Source organism: Euprymna scolopes, chromosome 21, assembly GCF_053919585.1.
Source record: "Euprymna scolopes isolate OS-2025 chromosome 21, ASM5391958v1, whole genome shotgun sequence".
In the NCBI taxonomy this organism is placed as follows: domain Eukaryota; kingdom Metazoa; phylum Mollusca; class Cephalopoda; order Sepiida; family Sepiolidae; genus Euprymna; species Euprymna scolopes.
Window position 1 is genome coordinate 28,992,269 of NC_136502.1, and position 16,139 is coordinate 29,008,407.

General features: G+C 34.1%; 1 protein-coding gene across 4 annotated transcripts in view; it reads right to left on the reverse strand.

Moving 5' to 3' along the window:
• LOC145242068 (uncharacterized) overlaps positions 1-10,118 on the reverse strand; it is a 107,004-nt gene extending 96,886 nt beyond the window's left edge. Inside the window, exon 1 of one of the 4 annotated variants that reach the window (XM_080104970.1) lies at positions 9,978-10,118. The gene's annotated coding sequence lies outside the window, so the exon portion shown is untranslated. The other 3 variants (XM_080104967.1, XM_080104973.1, XM_080104975.1) reach the window with 3 other exon arrangements.
• Between the last annotated feature and the right edge of the window lie 6,021 nt (positions 10,119-16,139).

The following is a 16,139-nucleotide window of genomic DNA, read 5'->3' on the forward strand; positions in this document are numbered from 1 at the left end:
AATTTGTTTATACAAAGATTGTCGCTTAATACACTAATGTATCTCACTTCCCAATATGCTCAATCCAAGATAGGGAACATTATTTCTATGTACAGGAAAAACTTCTTAGAATAATGAACTGATAATTATGAATTCAGATATGCAGCTGTAAGGTGTAAGGATAGGTAATAAGGGATACATTTAGTTTTATGCAAAAGAGGCAAAAAAGTACTGGAAGGCCTTTGTGAAAATTCAGATTTGTGTAAAATAGTGACAGTATATTCATTTATCTTATAAATAATAGAAGACGTGCAGTTTTTCTCCTCTGGACCAAAACACCATAAGTTTACAACAACAGATGACACATAAAAATTTATTATTTTTATGCTAATAGCCATTACTTTATTTAACTAGAGAACACCATTACAGACACATTAATTTGTAATATTAAAACATTACATTTATTCCTAGGAGCGCCATCTTCATCATCATCATAACTTACAGAGGAAGTAGCCCAAATTTCTCCCCCTATTCCATAAGTCCTCTTCCGACACCATTCTACACCGCAAGCATTTATACTTTTTCCTACTTTCCTGGGTCTACTCCATTATTAACTGACTAGTGAATCCATACACATTACCAAGTGTAGATGCTACTCTATCTATATATCTATAAAAGTAAAAGTGTCTGTTTGTCTGTCTGTCTGTGTGTACATTTCCCTACACAATAACTGTCAATTTTAAGTCTACAGACTCGAAATTTGATATACAGGGTACTGAGATTTGGGAAAATCTATGTGATCAGTTTTCGTCCAGAAATTTGGCTGTTAAGGGGCCAAAGTTCAATGATTTGACCTTTGAGAACTCTACCAAACTCCTCCAACAATTTTGGGTCTAAACACTTGAAATTTTAGATATAGGTTCCTTGGACATGGATCTAACTTAATAACTCAATTTGAGCCCAAAACAATAAATTTTAAGGGGTCATAATAGGGGTCAAAGTTAAAAAATTGACAGTTTTCTTTTTTTTTTGCTCAACATACACCTCCAAATACTCGGGCAACGCCGGGCACCCATGCTAGCTAGTGTATCTAGAAAAGTGAACGTGTCTGTGTGTGTCTGTACATTTCCCTATGCAATAACTGTCAATTTTTAGTCTACAGATTCGAAATTTGATATACAGAGTACTGAGATTATGGAAAATATGTGATCGGTTTTCGGCCAGACATTTGGCGATTAAGGGGTCAAAGTTCAACATTTTGACCTTTGAGAACTCTACCAAACTCCGACAATTTGGGATCTAAACACTTGAAATTTTAGATATAGGTTCCTTGGACATGGATCTAACTTAATAACTTGATTTGAGCCCAAGACAATAAATGTTAACGGGTCAAAGTTAAAAAAGATTGACCGTTTTTTTTGTTTTGTTTTTTATTTGCTCAGCATACACCTCCAAACACCCGGGCAACACTGGGCTGAAATGCTAGTATTATATATATCTAAATGCCTATAAAAAACTGAAATAACCACTCATCATTGGGAGCTCAATAGTCGATTGGAAAATAGTATGATGAGCCACTACATGTAGAAATTTAGGCAACCTATGTAGAATTCTGAAATTTTAAACTTTAAAAGCTTGAAAACTTATTAAACTGTACAAGTGAAATAGCAAATAATTGTAAATAGAATAAACTTTATTTTAGGATACCAATACATAAGAAAAATAACTAAACTAAACCAGCACCTAAAAATAGAAATAGAAAAATACTCCATGTGTTAAAATAAGGCCACCTATTAATTTAACATATTCACAAAAAAAAAAAAAAAAAAAAAGAGAAGTAAATGTCAGATGAACTTTGGTTTGAGAGAAGTCTTGTCATTGACTAATGGAATCATAAAGCCATGGGAAGGAATAACAAAGAATCTGATTGTTTAACTAGCTAGACTAAAGACCACATGTATATATAAAAATAACTGGTAATACAAATTCTATGAATTTTAGACAGCCGATTCTCTAGATGGATGAAATGTGGAAGTCTCTGAAACTTAATTGCCATAAATATACATATATATATAGGCCCGTCTGGTTAAATACGAGTTTTCTTTTTCTTTATTTTTCTGTTTATTTTCTCGTTCTGTCGAGCATTTCCTTTAGTTTCAGCCGGTAAATTTTGTAGCCAAGTGACTTTTTGTCAGCCATTTTTCTCTAGTGTTTTTGATTAATGATCTTCATCAGGAGTAATTTTGTTAAGGAGGCCTTTTTCTGCTGCCTTTATATAGATAATTTATTAATTGTTTTATTTTATTGTGGTTTTAATGTATTTGTTTAATTTTATTTAGTTTGACTCTAGTTGTCTAAAAGTAACTTTGTGTGTGTTTTTTGTTTTTTTTTACATAGGCGTCACCACTTAAGGCCGATTGGCCACTCAAGGATAAGGGTTAAAGAGTGTAGAGTAGTCAAAAGGACAATATAGTAATCAATAGTAATGGAAGTTCGGTAAATTTGTTAACTTAAGTGGAACGGCTCATCAGAAACTTGTTCACGTTGGACTTGAAGACAACCATATTATAGACAGCTGGAAAGCAGGAAAACGGAAGACAATTCCACAGGCGTGCAGTTCTAAGAAAGAAGCTTTGATCATGGAATCTATGTTTAGGTTTAGGCACAGATAAAGAGTGGGGAAAATTATTGATAATGTTTTCAGCTAGTCTAGTGTTTCTTGTGAAAGTTTGGCGAGGGGGGGACCATAGATTGAAGCTCAGTCGAACACTTTCCATGAAAATAACGATAAAGCAGAGACAAACTCGCAACATCTCTTCTGTGAGATAGAGGTTGCAGCGAAGAGAAAAGGACATCTCCCACCAGGCCACGAAGTCTATTTTGAACCCTATCAAGGCAGGACAAGTCTTTTCTAGCAGCTCCTGCCCATATGTGGCAACAGTATTCCATCCTTGGACGTATCTGGCTCTTATATAGATAGAGAATTGCATTTTTCCAGCAGCCTTGGCAACAGATTTGATGTACGTATTCCATTTAAGATTAGGAGTAAAGGTCAAGCCCAGAAGCCTGTCAAAACTTGAGGCCTCCCCAAGACGAGAGCCATTCATTTTAATTGATGCCAGATGGGGATCAGAACGTTGATGATGTAAAGATAGAAGCTTGGTTTTAGATGCACTAAAAGTAACCAGCCACTCCTTTCCCCATTGTACAACGTGATCAAGATCAGAGGAGAGAGAATCGGAGAGAACTTGGTCGTTTACTGTCTTAGATGTGCTACCATAGATGGTAGTGTAGTCAGCAAAAATGTCTACGAATGATGTAAGGATGTGATTTGGAAGATCATTAATGTAGATCAGGAAAAGAGTTGGGGCCAGGATGGACCCCTGAGGGACTCCAGCATTTATACTGTGAGCTTCTGATTTTTGCCCATCAACTACTACTCTTATGAACCTATCAGAGAGAAATGATTTAATAATTGAGAAGACATTTCCAGCTATACCATAGCTGGAGATCTTGTGAAGTAAACCTTTATGCCATACCCTATCAAAGGCCTTTGATATGTCAAGAGCAATTGCCCTAGAAAGGTTGCCTCTGTCGAGAGATTTGCTAATCCTTTGAGATATAACTGTAAGCACATCTGCTGTAGATCTAGCAGAACGGAAACCATATTGTGTGTCACTAAGAAGGTTATTTTTGCTGAGATGGTTGATTACTTCTCTATTTAACACAGATTCCAGCAACTTACTCATGACACACAGGAGACTTATTGGCCTGTACCGAGGGGGATGAGCGATCACCTGAATTCTTAAATACAGGGCATACTGATGAGATTTTCCAGGGTGATGGGAAGCAATTTTCCTTAAGACAACGTTTAAACAGTTTTGTAAGTATGGGTGCTAGTTCTGGTTGAAGTTTTTTGAGTACTATAATTGGAATACCGTCAGGGCCGGTTGCTTTACTGGAATCAAGGTTTTTGATTAGCTTGGCAACATCACATAGAGATATTTGTACATCACATAGTGTGTTTTCTGATACAGGAGGAAATATTGGGGGTTGGCGGCCTTGGTCGCAAAGGGTAGAATTGGCTGCAAAGTTCTTGATAAAGAGTTTGGCTTTGTCTGATGCTGACGAGATTAACTCAGGTCCATTGATGATAGTTGGGATAGAGCACACGCTTCTGTTCAGGATTCTGTTTGCAATTTGCCAAAACTGGTGGGAACCAAGCCGCTGCTCAGCTACTTTGGACTTGACGGACTGAGCATACAACTCTCTTGCGTTCTTTATTACTTTCTTACAATGGTTGCTGGCAGTCCTGAAAGCGGCTTTAGTTTCCATACATCTATTACGTTGGAAGCAGTGGAAAAAGTGATTTCTGTGCGCAATGGCAGCAGCACATTCTGGAGAAAACCATGGCTGGCTGTTAGGTTTTTGCTGGAACTTTTTCGAGGGTATGAAATTGTCTATACCTACAATTAACCATTCTGTCAGGTCTGATACTATAGACGACACATCCTTTTTAAACATGGAACGCAGAGGAAGATCCGATATAAATGTACAGAAACTATCCCAGTCAGCCGTAGTGTATCGATATACTGTACGATGGAGAGGTACGTCTGAGGACTTATTACATTTCATTTTTATCTTAATTGATACAACTGAGTGGTCGGAAGATCCAAGAGGAGACAGAATGGAAACTGAACATAGTTCAGGGCAAGTTGTGAGAAAAAGGTCTAGGAGACTTGCATACTGGCCGTCATTGTCGGGCACACGGGTGGGTTCGTGAACAATCTGAGTGAGGTCATAAGCAATGGAGAAATCATGACAGAATCTCCCTTTAACATCGGTCTTGTTTGAGTGGATCAACCATTCCACATTATGAACATTGAAGTCTCCACATACGTGAATGTTAGCTGAAGGATATGCTGATAGAACTTGGTCAATTTTCTCAGATATGCTTTTAAAGATAGTAACTCCGCTGTTATGGGGGCGATAGACAGTAAATATAAATGCTGTAGTGTGAGCTAGTGCTACTCGGAAGCACATATAGGGTAAGTTAGGATCTTCTCTGGAGATGTCCCTACCACATGGAAAGCCATCTTTTATATAGGCACATATTCCATGCCCATGGTGATCTTGGGGGTCAGATTTGGAAGTTAGGTTAGAGTATCCTTTAATTACGAACTCATTTAGGGAAATAGTCTGTCCAATTCCAGTTTCGCTTAAAAATTAAAGGTCTGGTTTAGTCTCCTGTAATTGGGCTTCAACCTCTGGAAGGTTAGAACGTAGACCCCTGATGTTGGAGAAGGAGACATGGTAGTGGGGGTCTACGTTGGAAGTTTCAGATCCGGGTTTAATCGTGTATTTTTTATTGAAACTTGTCATGATGGAATTTTGGAGTTTGTGGACTAGGTCGTCAGACTTGCTTAGAGCAGGACAGAGAGGGGAAACAAAGAGAGAAAAGTAACGAAGAATTTTTTTTGTGTGTGTGTGTGTTCCTTATGAACTCCTAAACGGCTGGGCTGATGTTTTTGAAATGCACTTTATGTGGCAGCAGCATTCTTATATAGGTTTTGTATCGGAATATTTTCGATAAGTATTGATAATCAAAAAAATCTAATGAAAGAAGAAACAAGCGAATTTGACTACCTTATACAGCCTAATATCACAAGTGCATTTGAGAAGTTTTATTATCACAAAACATATCATAAGTGCATTTGAGAAGTTTTATTATCACAAAAGCAGAAAGGTCCGGCATATAAAATCAATAGTATAGGTTTCTTGATATGATGGGTGCGTTTGAAATGAATGTTTCTGCTTAGATCCGAATTGAACCATGAGATTTGACTTACATTTTAAACTTTAATTCAAGCCATTATATTAAAATAATTGCATAAAATAGACACTACGTTCTCTACAGTGCAATGTAAACTATAATGTATTTTAAAGTCACTGCGGGTAGGCATATGAAGCTCCGTCCCTGTGGGTTCCTAAGTAGAGCAGGGAATTAATCGATTTGATCGAAAAATGGTTGATTTCACTGAAGTTGATGAGAATAAAATATGGAGGGGGGGGGACATTTGTTGATCCTCAGACAATCCCGGGGAACGCCTAATATATATATATATATATATATATATATATATATATATATAGGTGACGGACTCTCGTAGAAGAAATGGTTTTCACTTAGCATAATCTAATACTCTTTCGTAAAGAAAAAAAAATTGAGTTCTCTAGGTTGCCAGTATTGTTGTGTCTAGCCAAACTGAGGAGTTTGAAAAAAAAAAAAAAAAAAAGAAAGAAATGCTTACGTTTATTTTTGTTAATTAAAACATTGTATGGTGGCCATGTTAGACATTAAAAAAAAATGTTTACCTGTTCTTTCTTCACTATTTAATCAAGGAGTGAGTGATCATTAACGCTAGCTGGTAAAAAAGCGAATCATCATTTTACATGAAGTTTCTGTAGAAATCCAAACCCTCAAGCCAAAATCTACTTTTGGTAATCTTGTTTCAGTACGGCCAATGCTAGTTCACCAAAACAGAAAACTGATTCTCCTGTTGGTAGTGGGGGAAGGGGGGGGGGAATCGAGTACATGTAAACACCTTGAAAAACTTGGCGGCAATTTTTTTTTTTTTTTTAGACTTTAGAGTGAGGGATCAGTTTAGCATATAAATTTAATGTAAAATGATCACCTACTTTCTGATTAGATAATGTTTTCAGTATTTTTAGGAAAGGGGGTATGCAATTGTATTTTTTTTTTTTTTTTTTTTGCACAGTGACGAGGTCTATTGCCACCCGGACTTATTTTTTTTTTTTACTGCATGTTAATTTTTCTAGCATGACCCCCTTCCAAGAAAATAAACACACAATTCATTTCCTTTAATAAAAACAAAGTCTGTTATATGCCCTTAAAACACTATCAGGTTAGAAACTGCTGGTCCAAAACTCGGTGATCATTTTATGTTAAATGTTTATGTAAAAAAACTGAACTCCCACTCTAAAATAATTACTTGGTTTGGTTAATTTTCAGCGATCATTTTTTCAAGGTTTCTACGTGTAATCACCTAAAAACAGTCAAATTTTATTTTTTAGGGGGAGATGGAATTTTTGACGAGACAACGTGAACTATAATGGCATGAAAAAAAAAAAATGCCAAGCAAAATTACCATTTTAAAAACTGTCTTTTTTTTTTTTTTTTTTGCAAAATAAAAATATTTTTAGAAAAATGTTGTAGGTCGGCCATTTTGAAATTAGGTTCATGGATTTAACTTCAAAATGGAAGGAAAAAGTTTAGAACTTAACTAAGTGACTACACTTTAACATTCACACATACACGTGCGTTTTCACCAATAATCGATTTCGTCATCTTTGTAAAAGAAATCTTGGGGTTTGATTTATATTAATAATAACCATGAAATTAGAAAATGTCTATTTCATACAAACTGAAAAGAAACGTATTTTTGTACCTTTTCATAATTGTCATAAAAATAAAACGAGTTTTATTTACTTTTCTGATAATTTGGAAGACAGGCACACAAAAACACACAGATGACATTGTCATTATAGTATAAAAACATTGAGAGACTGAAGAGGAGGAGGAGGAGGGAGCAAACGTTTCGCCGAATCCTAAATAGTTCCTAACGTGTAAAAAAAAAAAAAAATTTTTTTTTTTTTTTAGCTCTTTATGTATTATCAAATACTTACTTGCATCCCAATGAGGGCAGAATTAGAAACAAGGTCGATTTTTTTTTTTTTTATGTGGAGAAAACCCAGCTTTCCCAGAATGTTGCACTCCGGATTGAAACAAAAAATTTAGATTGGCTCAGTCTAGAAGGATTCCTAGCTTCCCCGAAAAAAATAAAATAAATAATAAATAAATAAAAATAAAAGCTCACTTAACTTTCACATACAAGTTCATAATTTTAAGCATTTTAACTGTCATACGATTTTGTAAATGACATGAATTTTGTGTCTCGATGCCGATTCCGTCATTCATGAACATGGTTCGGAATTTAATTATTAAATTATTATGATCTTCATTAATTTCAATCAATCGAAATTGACTTTTAACGGTCCCGAACAATTTATTAAATAAAACTTACACAGGAGATTTTTACTATAGTCAACAAAACAGAGATGAAACAAACAAATATATAACAAATAAACGTTACCAAAAGTTACTCTTCTACCTACCTGGATAATTTTTCTTTTTTTTCTTTTTCTTTTTTTACTTATTTTACAGCGTTTATTTACTTCAAAATAAAAGTAGTGTCGAGGGGACGCGACGCCTGGGTTAAGTTCTTTTAGAACGAAATAGCTGACATGAAACGGCCATTTGTTAAGTTTCGATAATCGCTCAAAAATAAAATATATATATACAAACACACACAAAAAAAAATACTGGTAGAAACCCACCCAATAAATGTCAGCTTTTTGCCACTTCTTTTCGTGTTGTTGTTTACACTAGAAAATGTTTCAAACGGATCCTCTTAATGAACTCTACCAATTACCCTAATTCAAGAGGATGACAATACGAAAAAAAAAAAAAAAAGTGCACGAGTGGTTGTAACGCTCCTAATACTAACCCCAAGTCCGAGATGATAGCCGAAAATGACGCGATCAGACTTTGCCCCATAAATCAGTGACAGGTGACACCCTAAATTTGGCTTCGTCTCATGTACTGATCATACGACAGTCAAAATGGCTGCAATTATGGGTACTTTTGTAGAATTTGAACCGAACTGGGCCCGTTTTTTTATTTTATTATTTCATCTGAATCCCGAGTTAAGCTTTAGATTTGGTCCGGTTCTAATTCCAAAGAATCACCAATTTATGAATTCGTGTCCGAAAATAATGATTTTTTTTCTTTAGATAAACATCGTTCGGTGGGTCTATTTTACAAAAGGAGATTGTTTTGGTAAAGGACACCGTTCAGGGTTCACTTTTTTCAAGACGTTTACTCGGCGAATAGAACCACGGTTTACGTCGAATGTAGATCGCGACGGATTCTACTTCGTAAATACGCAAATAAATAAATAAAATAAAATGAATCATATTTTAATATTGCCGTTTAACGATTTTAAAAATGAAAAATCTTACCAAAAAAAATCTCAAAAAATATAAAGAGAATCTAACTATGTTAGACAAGTTTTTTTTTTTTTTTTTTCAAAGAAATAAACACATGTCTCATCTGGGTTGCGAAAGGATTATTATTAATTAATTAAATGTGATTAATATCAAATAACAGTTAAACACGTGACTCATGTCAAATAATAATAAAATTAATAAGGGTATAAAAATAAAGACCGAAAATATGAAAATTAATATTTAATTAACGTGAAAAATAAAAGTGCCTAAATCAATTTAAATAAAACTAAGTTTGGTTAAGTAGTATTTTTTTTTTTTTTTTTTTTTACTTTTGGCACTTAGCAATAATTTATTAATAATACAAAACCAACCCATTCTTTTTTATATATATTGTTTTAATATGATAATAATCATCGATTATTATTACTATTATTATTATTGATAAGTTTTGCACGGTGTGGTTACTATTTTTAGTGTTGGACGATAGAGGAGGGGGGGGTAAGTTGTATTTTTTTTTTTTTTTTTTTTTTTTTTTCTCTTAGGGAAACTAAACCTACCAAAGCAGAAAACGTGATGCGTGAGAGAGAATGAGAAATATTAACTGGAGTTGCAAAAACTGAAGAAAATTACCTCACTCGGTGATGATGTCGAGCGCATTTCTTCCTTGTTGTTTAAAAAAATTTGGAAGCGTTGACAATTAGTATATATGCCTTTTGTGAAAGTTAGAAGAGCCGGGAAGACGGGAAAAAAAAAACTGTGGTTAAATGTAGTACTACTGCTGCGCTAGTGGCCGATTGACGGGAGGGCGGGTTCCACGAGTGAGGGGTAGGCAGGCATTCTCAATCCCAAGTATGAAGGGAAAAAAAAAGATTTATATGAAAAATAAAATAATAATACAAAATACTTACATATTCCCCTGTTCATGCAGTCTTTCTTTTCTTTTTTAATTGAATTAATTATAATTTCGGGCTAAAATGAAATTTATAAAGAATGCGCGCTTCTAATTTTAGCGGAATGGAAAAAACGCGTATATTTTGTCTATTATTTATTTTAAAAAAAATGTTTTAAATTTCAAATTCGTATGTTTTTGGGTTTTTTTTTTTTTTTTTTTGCAGTCCCCATAATTTCGGTAATTTTTTATTGCATTATTTTATTTGTATTTTTTATTTTATTTTTATTTTATTTTATTCATTTATTGCTTTTCTGGTTTGAATAAAATTAAATATTATAAATGATAAATTTTTATTCTTTGTCTTTTATTTATTGGAAAAAGTCACAAGTTCTTCCTTTTTTCTTTCTTTTTAATTTTTTTTATCCCATCACCCCTCTCCTAGTCTCTCTCTCTCTCTCTCTCTCTCTCTTTATTTTTATTCCTTCTTTATCCTCATTTTCTCTATTTTTCTTTTATTCTCTCAGTTTTTTTTCAAATTCTTATCCTGTTCTTTCTTCCTGTCTCTTTCTTTTAACTCCTCCCCCTTCCTCCATCTCCCGCATACATTCTTGTTCATTTTAATTAGGTTTTTTTTTTTTTTCATTTACATTTTTTAATCGCAATTTTCCTTACACACAACGTACCAAATTAATTTTTAATCAATTTAATTTGGATAGTAAAAAAGAAAACTCATTTTTTAAATTGATTTAATTAAATTGATGCAAAATAAATAAAACATTTAAATAATTTATTTTATTAAATATTCAAATTTATCTTTTAATTTAATTCATCAAAAAAGTAAAATATTTAGTTATATCATTTCACGTATAGTTTTTTTTTAATTGTAAATTAGAATTATGAATTACAATTTTAATTTTTCTCAAAATGAAAAACAGAAAGAAAAGACAGTTTACATTTATTCTACCTTTATTGATTCTTCTTTACTCTAAATCGGAAATCAATAAAATAATAATTTGAATTAATTTATATTACAGCATATTTACAACATAAAAATAAAATGATTCAATATTTTATATATATCAGAATAATAAAATGAATTAGATAAATTATTGAATTTTGTGAAATAAAAAAAATTGAAACTATATATATATATATATATATATATATATATATATATATATATAGTAACAAAAAAATAATTAATCTTTTTTAATTAAATAATGATTTTTTTTCTTACATTTACTCCACTACGAGAACCCTGGCTCAGAAATTTAAAAAAAGAATTAAAACTTCGATTCCCGCGGCAATTTAACATTTCCATTTTTTAAAACGATCCAATAATTAATTATCCTACTACAAGCACCATCTCTGTGTGTGTGTGTGTGTGTGTGTGTCTCTGTGTGTGTGTGTGTGTGTGTGTGTGGGTACATATTTATATATATATATATATATATATATATATATATATATATATATATGTGTGTGTGTGTGTGTGTGTGTGTGTGCGTGCGTGTTAGAAAGCAGAACTAGGCCGCCGCTGCCAGAGTTATTGAAATCACTACATTTTGACAGTTCAGATTTCGTGAATTTTCATTGGTCGATGACTTGTGAATATTAAATTTTAGATTTTCGGCACAAATTCTTTTTTCAAGACAAATTGCATTCTTTCTTTCTTTCTTGACGACCTTTATATAGCAAGAAATACTTTATGCATCGCTCAAGTGTAGACACTGCTTCTACAACGATTAAAAAAAATATAAAAATAATGTTCAAGAAGAATATTGTGCTTTTTTTTAAAAAACCAAACTTCATGGCAGACATATTTATTTTAATTTAAAAATATACATCACATATACTTGTGTGTGGGGGGGGGGTAGTCTAAGACTTATGAAATAACTAAATCTATCCCAATAATTTCATATATTTGTATCAATCACACTTTTGAAGATCTACATTCACGTCTGATGATATCTAATTCCTTCTGTTTGTATCTTTCTCATCAAATTGATTATATACATTGATTAATATATATATATATATATATATATATATATATATATATATATATATATATATATATATATATATATATACTAGCAAAAGTACCCGTCGTTGATTGGGTTCAAAAACAGCCTACAGAAAATGGACTCTGATTTATGATAGGTTATGAAAAGGAAGGGTTATAAATTTGTGTTGAATTTAGGGGTATCAAAACCAAAGCAAAATATGATGAAAGTAAAAATAAAATAGATAAACCCCATAATTTATTATACCATACCTGTTCACACTGAAACACTTATCACAATATTCTGTGGATCTATATTAAAAAACCTTGTTAAACTTCGTGACATATTTCCATTCTATGGAGGTCAGGCGAACACCTCATAATTTTATTATACCATATTTCTTCAAACTGAAACATAATTATCAAAGTATACTTATGCAGATAGATATGAAAAGTCTTTATTAAAGTTTGTGCCTATTTCCATTCTATGGAGGCCAGGCGCGAACACAGACCCCACAATTTTATTATACCATCCCTGTTTAAGTTAAAACATACTTATTAAAGTATTATTATGTACATCTATATCAAAAACACTTGTAAACGTTTTTCTTTAATTTTTAAATTTGTTATTTCCATACTTTGTGGACCAGGCATGAACGCAGACCCCACAATTTTAATGAACCACCGTTCTGCCAGATCAAACATGCCCATTCCTGTGTCTCAATACATCTATCATTATATGTAATGAGTTTTTTAAAATAGTCAACCATATAGGAACCTATTCGTGACCACACACACGCACATTCAGCTTTATATATATATATATATATATATATATATATATATATATATATATATATATATATATACATATATATAAGAGCAAACAGTTAATAAAATATGTTAAAAACACTTTGAAATGAGTTAAAAACATATTTAATCTGAAAAGGAAACACTAGATAAATGGATAGTCCTTAATCCGCGGAGTTTTGAAGAAATACTCTCCTTCTCATCAGAGGGTAGGAATTAGCAAAATGCGGGATCGGATTTTGCATGCAGAAGTATTTGATGAAACAATAAGTAAGTCAAAGATCTTACTTGAAAACAAAATAAGTTAAGCAGAGGGAATATGGTAAAGAAAAAGGTGATTACACATGAATGGATAGTCTGGTGGAAGATAAAAAATCCAGTGACGGTAAAATCCAAATGTAAAACTTCAAGAAAGTTAAAAGAATTTCCATTTGTACAAGTAAAATCCAAGGAAATCCCGTAATTGGAAGAAGATGGTCCATAATAATCCAAAGGCATATATATATATATATATATATATATATATATATATATATGCATATATATATATACATATCTGTGTGTGTGTGTGTTTTTATTTTTTATTACCGTTGTATCTGCTTAGTTACACATGTTTCAGTTACCGAATGTCTGATGAAGTTACGGGATCGTTAATACGATTCGGTAACCGAAACATGTACAACTAAGCAGATAAAACGGTAATAAAAAAATAAAACATATATTTGCTCGGCAATAGTATTGAGCACTTTCTTCAGGTTTTTATTAATTACCATTTTTGCTAAGTATATATATATATAAATATATATATATATATATATACATATATACATATAGATATATATATATATAGATATAGATATATATATTTTTAGTAAATTTTCACTCCAAACAAGGCACATTGCCACTTTGATGTAGGAGACTACTATCAGGGACATAGGCGTCAGGGGTACTGTGTAGGGAGTTGGGCAGCAAGATGTCGGTTCACGTTGCACTTAAACTTCTGCATGTCAGTACAGTTGGGGAAGCAGGGACCCGGAAGGGAATTCCAAAGTCTAGCGGTTCTGGGGAAGAAACTACTGGAGTAGAAGGCTCTCTTACATCTAGGGATCTCTACTGTGAAGGGGTGGGATTTAGCTGCTTGTTGGGTGTGTCGGGGGTATTTATGTCGAGGAGGCACAAGTGCTTGCAGTTCGTCAGAGCATTTACCGTTAAAGTACTTGTAGAAGAGGCAGAGGGATGCAACATTTCGTCGATGTGACAGGGGCTGAAGTTTAGATGACAGTTCAGGACCTATCAGATTAGCGACTCTCTTTTGAACCTTGTCTAGGAGCGAAAAACTAGTAGCAGATGCACCAGCCCAAATATGACAACAATACTCCATACATGGGCGAATGGTGGCCTTATAGAGGTATAGGATACTTTCGGGCGTTAGTATCTTTCTAGCACGGTAGAGAGAACCCACCTTCTTTGCAGCGGTCCTGGTGATACTCTCAATGCAATTGTTCCAACTCATGTTTCCTGTGAGCGTTAGGATGAGAAGTTTAAAAGATGTACTTTCAGATAAAGAGTCATTCGCCATTGGTATTGGTGGAAGAGAAGGTTTCTTGTAATTATTGAAGGAAACGAGTTTAGTCTTGGCAACATTGAAGGTGACCATCCATTTTTGTCCCCATTCCACTACAGATCGAAGTTCATTCTCTAGTGTTTCTGCCATTTCTTTAGATATGTGATCATTTGTTTTCCTGTCGTGTCTGTTATAGAGCGTGGTGTCGTCAGCATATATACCCATCTCAGAGGCAATTTTGTCAGGGAGGTCATTTATGAATATTAGGAACAACAGAGGTCCAAGGATAGACCCCTGAGGCGCTCCCGCATTTATATCATATTGTTTAGATGTACAGCCGTCGAGGACAACCTGGATTTTTCAAGCTAGGCCGAAAAGCTGCTGAAACAGCTTACAATATAAATGAAGTGTTTGGCCCAGAAACCACTACTGAACACATAGCACAATGGTGGTTTAAGAAATTTTATGGTGGCGATGAAAGTCTTGAAGATGATGAGCGTAGTCGATCAGTTAAGAACTTTAATCGAAGCCAATCCACACACAACTGTTTGAGAACTTGCTTCTGAATTAGACATAATGTATACAACAATTTCCAATCTATTGAGAGAGATTGGAAAGACAAAATCTTAATAAATGGGTGCCTCACGAATTGAACGACAACCAAAAGAAATGCTTTTATGAAGTGTCATCTTCCCTTCTTTTACACAACAAGAACGACCTGTTTCTCCACCTGGTTGTGACTTGCAAAGAAAAGTGGGGTTTTTATGACAACCGGCAACGCTCAGCTCAGTGGTTAGACACAGACAAAGCTCCATTGCATTTCCCAAAGAGTAACATTAAAAGTAGGTCATGTTGACTGTTTGGAGGTCTGCGACCAATCTCATCCATTGCAGTTTTTTACTGTTAACAAATGTATGAAAAGCATCAGAAACTTCGACAACGACACCCAGCATTAGTCAACAGAAAAGGCCCAATGCCCCTTCACGACAATGCCCGACCGAACGTTGCTAAACCAACCCTGCAGAAGTTGAACAAATATAGTTATGAAACTCTGCCTCATCCGCCATACTCTCGAGACCTCTCACCTACTGACTACCACTTTTTCAAGCATGTAAAAAACTTTCTGCATGAGAAATTCCAAAAAACTAAGCAATATCAAAATTGCCTTCAGGGACTTCATTGTAAATTATGCATTCCTCATATCATTTTCATGTCATTTAAAATAACGCATTAATCATATCTTTCCCATATTTTTTTTTTTTTTTTTTTTTTATTACATTTTCACCCCAAACAAGGCAAATTGCCACTTTGGTGTAGGGGGCTACTATCAGGGGCAACAACTACTGGGGTACTATGTAGGGATTTGGGCAGCAAGGTGTCGGTTCACGTTACACTTGAACTTCTGCACGTCAGTACTGTTGGGGAAGCAGGGACCTGGAATGGAATTCCAGAGTCTAGCGGTTCTGGGGAAGAAACTATTGGAGTAAAAAGATCTTTTACATCTAGGGATCTCTACAGTGTGGGGGTGGGATTTAGCAGCCTGTCGGGTTTGTCGAGGGTGCTCACGTCGTGGGGGCACAAGTGATTGCAGTTCGTCAGAGCATTCACCACTAAAATACTTGTAGAAAAGGCAGAGGGATGCAACATTTCGTCGATGGGACAGAGGCTGAAGCTTAGATGCCAGTTCAGGGCCTATCAGGTTTGCGACTCTCTTTTGAACCTTATCAAGGAGCGAGAGACTAGTAGCAGATACACCAGCCCAGATGTGGCAGCAATACTCCATACATGGGCGAATGGTA